Source organism: Oncorhynchus nerka, unplaced genomic scaffold (genome assembly GCF_034236695.1).
Source record: "Oncorhynchus nerka isolate Pitt River unplaced genomic scaffold, Oner_Uvic_2.0 unplaced_scaffold_2961, whole genome shotgun sequence".
Taxonomy (NCBI): Eukaryota; Metazoa; Chordata; class Actinopteri; order Salmoniformes; family Salmonidae; genus Oncorhynchus; species Oncorhynchus nerka.
The window spans coordinates 1-7,500 of record NW_027038339.1 but is presented as its reverse complement, the minus strand read 5'-3'; positions in this window follow the sequence as shown (position 1 = coordinate 7,500).

Below are 7,500 nucleotides of genomic sequence, written 5' to 3'. Positions count from 1 at the left end.
TAACAAATGATTAATACCTTTATAACATCCTTATACCATCTTTATAACACCCTTATAACACTCCGTATCACCTTCATAACATGTCTAATACCTTTATAACACCCTTATACCATCTTTATAACACCCTTATAACACTCCGTATCACCTTCATAACACATGTCTAATACCTTTATAACACCCTTATACCATCTTTATAACACCCTTTATAACACCGTATCACCTTCATAACACATGTCTAATACCTTTATAACACCCTTATACCATCTTTATAACACCCCTATACCATCTTTATAACACATTTATAACCTGCTTATCAGCGACTTCAGTTATGCTTTCATCTTCAGGTCATTAGGTGGGACAACCACACACAGCACTACATGGTCAGAGATGGCATTATAATGCACTACAGCTACTACAATAGCATTATAATGCATCATTACTGCTACAACATTATAATAACTGCCTCATTACTGCTACAACATTATAATACCTCATTACTGCTAAACATTATAATACCTCATTACTGCTACAACATTATAATACCTGTTACTGCTACAACATTATAATACCTCATTACTGCTACAACATTATAAATACCTCGTTACTGTTACAACATTATAATACCTCATTACTGCTACAACATTATAATACCTCATTACTGCTACAACATTATAATACCTCATTACTGCTACAACATTATAATACCTCATTACTGCTACAACATTATAATACCTCATTACTGCTACAACATTATAACATTATAATACCTCGTTACTGCTACAACATTATAATACCTCATTACTGCTACAACATTATAATACCTCGTTACTGCTACAACATTATAACATTATAATACCTCGTTACTGCTACAACATTATAACATTATAATACCTCGTTACTGCTACAACATTATAACATTATAATACCTCGTTGCTACAACATTATAAATATTATAATACCTCATTACTGCTACAACATTATAATACCTCGTTACTGCTACAACATTATAACATTATAATACCTCATTACTGCTACAACATTATAATACCTCATTACTGCTACAACATTATAATACCTCATTACTGCTACAACATTATAACATTATAATACCTCGTTACTGCTACAACATTATAATACCTCATTACTGCTACAACATTATAATACCTCATTACTGCTACAACATTATAATGCATCGTTACTGCTACAACAGTTATAACATTATAATACCTCATTACTGCTACAACATTATAATACCTCGTTACTGCTACAACATTATAATACCTCATTACTGCTACAACATTATAATACCTCGTTACTGCTACAACATTATAACATTATAATACCTCATTACTGCTACAACATTATAATACCTCATTACTGCTACAACATTATAACACCTCATTACTGCTATAACATTATAATACCTCATTACTGCTACAACATTATAATACCTCATTACTGCTACAACAGTTATAACATTATAATACCTTGTTACTGCTACAACATTATAATACCTCGTTACTGCTACAACATTATAATACCTCGTTACTGCTATAACATTATAATACCTCATTACTGCTACAACATTATAACATTATATTACCTCGTTACTGCTACAACATTATAATACCTCATTACTGCTATAACATTATAATACCTCGTTACTGCTATAACATTATAATACCTCATTACTGCTACAACATTATAACATTATATTACATTTATAATACCTCACTGCTATAACATTATAATACCTCGTTACTTGCTAAACATTATAACATTATAATACCTCGTACTGCTACAACATTATAATACCTCATTACTGCTATAACATTATAATACCTCATTACTGCTACAACATTATAATACCTCATTACTGCTACAACATTATAACATTATAATACCTTGTTACTGCTACAACATTATAATACCTCATTACTGCTACAACAGTTATAACATTATAATACCTTGTTACTGCTACAACATTATAATACCTCGTTACTGCTATAACATTATAATACCTCATTACTGCTGCAACATTATAACATTATATTACCTCATTACTGCTACAACATTATAACATTATAATAATTGCGTTACTGCTACAACATTATATTACCTCGTTACTGCTACAACATTATAACATTATAATACCTACGTTTACTGCTACAACATTATATTACCTTATAATTACTGCTACAACATTATAACATTATAACATTACCTCATTACTGTTACAACATTATAATACCTCATTACTGCTACATTACATTATACAACATTATAATACCTCATTACTGCTACAACATTATAATACCTCATTACTGCTACAACATTATAATACCCTCATTACTGCTACAACATTATAATAATTGCTCATTACTGCTACAACATTATAATACCTCATTACTGCTACAACATTATAATACCTTCATTACTGCATAACATTATAATACCTCATTACTGCTACAACATTATAATACCTCAAGCACTGCTACAACATTATATTACCTCGTTACTGCTACAACATTATAACATTATAATACCTGGGTACTGCTACAACATTATAATACCTCATTACTGCTACAACATTATAATACCTCGTTACTGCTACAACATTATAATACTCATTACTGCTACAACATTATAATACCTCACATTGCTACAACATTATAATACATTATAATACAACATTATAATACCTTCATTACTGCTACAACATTATAACATTACCTGGTTACTACTACAACATTATAACATTATAATACCTCATTACTGCTACAACATTATAATACCTGCGTTACTGCTACAACATTATAATACCTCATTACTGCTACAACATTATAATACCTCATTACTGCTACAACATTATAATACCTCATTACTGCTACAACATTATAATATCATTATACTGCTACAACATTATAATATGTCATTACTGCTACAACATTATAATACCTCATTACTGCTATTATAATACCTCATTACTGCTACAACATTATAATACCTCGTTACTGCTACAACATTATAATACCTCATTACTGCTACAACATTATAATACCTCATTACTGCTACAACATTATAACATTATATACCTCATTACTGCTACAACAGTTATAACATTATAATACCTCATTACTGCTACAACATTATAATACCTCGTTACTGCTATAACATTATAATACCTCATTACTGCTACAACATTATAATACCTCATTACTGCTACAACATTATAACATTATAATACCTCATTACTGCTACAACATTATAATACATTATAATTATAACCTCGTTACTGCTACAACATTATAACATTATAATACCTCATTACTGCTACAACAGTTATAACATTATAATACCTCATTACTGCTACAACATTATAATACCAGTTATAACATTATAATACCTCATTACTGCTACAACAGTTATAACATTATAATATCGCTACTGCTACAACATTATAATACCCTCATTACTGCTACAACATTAACATTATAATACCTCATTACTGCTACAACATTATAACATTATTAAATACCTCATTACTGCTACAACATTATAATTATAATACCTCATTACTGCTACAACATTATAACACCTACATTACTGCTATATAACATTATAATACCTCATTACTGCTACAACATTATAATACCTCATTACTGCTACAACATTATATTATAATACCTTGTTACTGCTACAACATTATAATATTGCTACAACATTATAATACCTCGTTACTGCTATAACATTATAATACCTCATTACTGCTACAACATTATAACATTATATTACCTCATTACTGCTACAACATTATAATACCTCATTACTGCTATAACATTATAATACCTCGTTACTGCTATAACATTATAATACCTCATTACTGCTACAACATTATAACATTATATTACCTCATTACTGCTATTATAATACATTATAACATTATAATACCTCGTTACTGCTACAACATTATAACATTATAATACCTCGTTACTGCTAAACATTATAATACCTCATTACTGCTATAACATTATAATACCTCATTACTGCTACAACATTATAATACCTCGTTACTGCTACAACATTATAACATTATAATACCTGTTACTGCTACAACATTATAATACCACACTACAACAGTTATAATTATAATACCTTGTTACTGCTACAACATTATAATACCTCATTACTGCTATAACATTATAATACATTACTAACATTATAACATTATATTACCTCATTACTGCTACAACATTATAACATTATAATACCGTTATACAACATTATATTACCTCGTTACTGCTACAACATTATAACATTATAATACCTGCTACTGCTACAACATTATATTACCTCGTTAACAACATTATAACATTATAAACATTACTGTTAAACATTATAATACATTACTGCTACAACATTATAATACCTCATTACTGCTACAACATTATAATACATTACTGCTACAACATTATAATACCTCATTACTGCTACAACATTATAATACCTCATTACTGCTACAACATTATATTACATTATTATAATACCTCATTACTGCTACAACATTATAATACCTCTGCTACAACATTATAATACTCATACTGCTACAACATTATAATACCTCATTGCTACAACATTATAATACCTCAAGCATTGCTACAACATTATATTACATTATTGCTACTGCTACAACATTATAATACCTCATTACTGCTACAACATTATAATACTCATTACTGCTACAACATTATAATACCTCATTGCTTACAACATTATAATACCTCATTACTGCTACAACATTATAATACACTCATTACTGCTACAACATTATAATACCTCGTTACTGCTACAACATTATAATACAACATTATAACATTATAATACCTCGTTACTGCTACAACATTATAACATTATAATACCTCATTACTGCTACAACATTATAATACCTCGTTACTGCTACAACATTATAATACCTCGTTACTGCTACAACATTATAATACCTCATTACTGCTACAACATTATAATACCTCATTACTGCTACAACATTATAATACCTCATTACTGCTACAACATTATAATACCTCATTACTGCTACAACATTATAATACCTCATTACTGCTACAACATTATAATACCTCGTTACTGCTACAACATTATAATACCTCATTACTGCTACAACATTATAATACCTCATTACTGCTACAACATTATAATACCTCATTACTGCTACAACATTATAACATTATAATACCTCATTACTGCTACAACAGTTATAACATTATAATACCTTGTTACTGCTACAACATTATAATACCGTTACTGCTATAACATTATAATACCTCATTACTGCTACAACATTATAACATTATAATACCTCATTATTGCTACAACATTATAACATTATAATACCTCGTTACTGCTACAACATTATAGCATTATAATACCTCATTACTGCTACACCAGTTATAACATTATAATACCTCATTACTGCTACAACAGTTATAACATTATAATACCTCGTTACTGCTACAACATTATAACATTATAATACCTCGTTACTGCTACAACATTATAATACTCATTACTGCTACAACAGTTATAACATTATAATACCTCATTCAAGCTGCTACAACATTATAATACCTCGTTACTGCTATAACAGTTATAACATTATAATACCTCGTTACTGCTACAACATTATAATACCTCATTACTGCTATAACATTATAATACCTCATTACTGCTAACAGTTATAACATTATAATACCTCGTTACTGCTACAACATTATAACATTATAAACATTATATTAATTACATTGCTACAACATTATAACATTATAATACCTCATTACTGCTACACATTATAATACTGTTATACAACATTATAATACCTCATTACTGCTACAACAGTTATAACATTATAATACAACATTATAATACCTCGTACTGCTACAACATTATAATACCCGTTACTGCTATAACATTATAATACCTCGCCACTGCTATAACATTATAACATTATAATACCTCAAGTTACTGCTACAACATTATAATATAATACCTCGTTACTGCTATAACATTATAATACTGCTACTGCTACAACATTATAACATATAATACCTCATTACTGCTATAATATTATAATACCTTACTGCTATAACATTATAATACCTCATTACTGCTACAACATTATAACATTATATTACCTCGTACGGCTACAACATTATAATACCTCGTTACTGCTATAACATTATAATACCTCATTATTGCTACAACATTATAACATTATAATACCTCATTACTGCTAAGCAACATTATAGCATTATAATACCTCATTACTGCTATAACATTATAATACCTCATTACTGTTACAACATTATAATACTGTCATTACTGCTACAACATTATAACATTATAATACCTTGTTACTGCTACAACATTATAATATAACACCTCATTACTGGTACAACAGTTATAACATTATAATACCTTTGTTACTGCTATAACATTATAATACTCGCTACTGCTATAACATTATAATACCTCATTACTGCTGCAACATTATAACATTATAATAATTCATTACTGCTAAACATTATATTAACATTATAATACTGTTACTGCTAACATTATTACTCGTTACTGCTACAACATTATAACATTATAATACCTCGTTACTGCTACAACATTATATTACCTCGTTACTGCTACAACATTATAACATTATAATACTGCTACTTACAACATTATAATACCTCATTACTGCTACAACATTATAATACCTCATTACTGCTACAACATTATAATACCTCATTACTGCTACAACATTATAATACCTCATTACTGCTACAACATTATAATACCTCATTACTGCTACAACATTATAATACCTCATTACTGCTACAACATTATATTACCTCAATTACTGCTACAACATTATAATACCTCAGTACTGCTAAACATTATAATACCTCATTACTGCTACAAATATAATACCTCGTTACTGCTACAACATTATAATACCTCATTACTGCTAACATTATAATACCTCATTACTGCTACAACATTATTACTCTCGTTAATGCCATACAACATTATAACATTATAATACCTCATTACATTGCCAACATTATAATACCTCATTACTGCTACAACATTATAATACTGCTAGGTTGCTACAACATTATAATACCTCATTACTGCTACAACATTATAATACCTCATGGATTGCTACAACATTATAATACCTCATTTAGTGCTACAACATTATAATACCTCGTTACTGCTACAACATTATAATACCTCATTGCTGCTACAGCAGTTATAACATTATAATACCTCATTACTGCTACAACATTATAATACCTCATTACTGCTACAACATTATAATACCTCACTACTGCCGCAGCAGTTATAACATTTATAATACCCTCATTACTGCTACAACATTATAACATTATAATACCTCGTTACTGCTACAACATTATAACATTATAATAC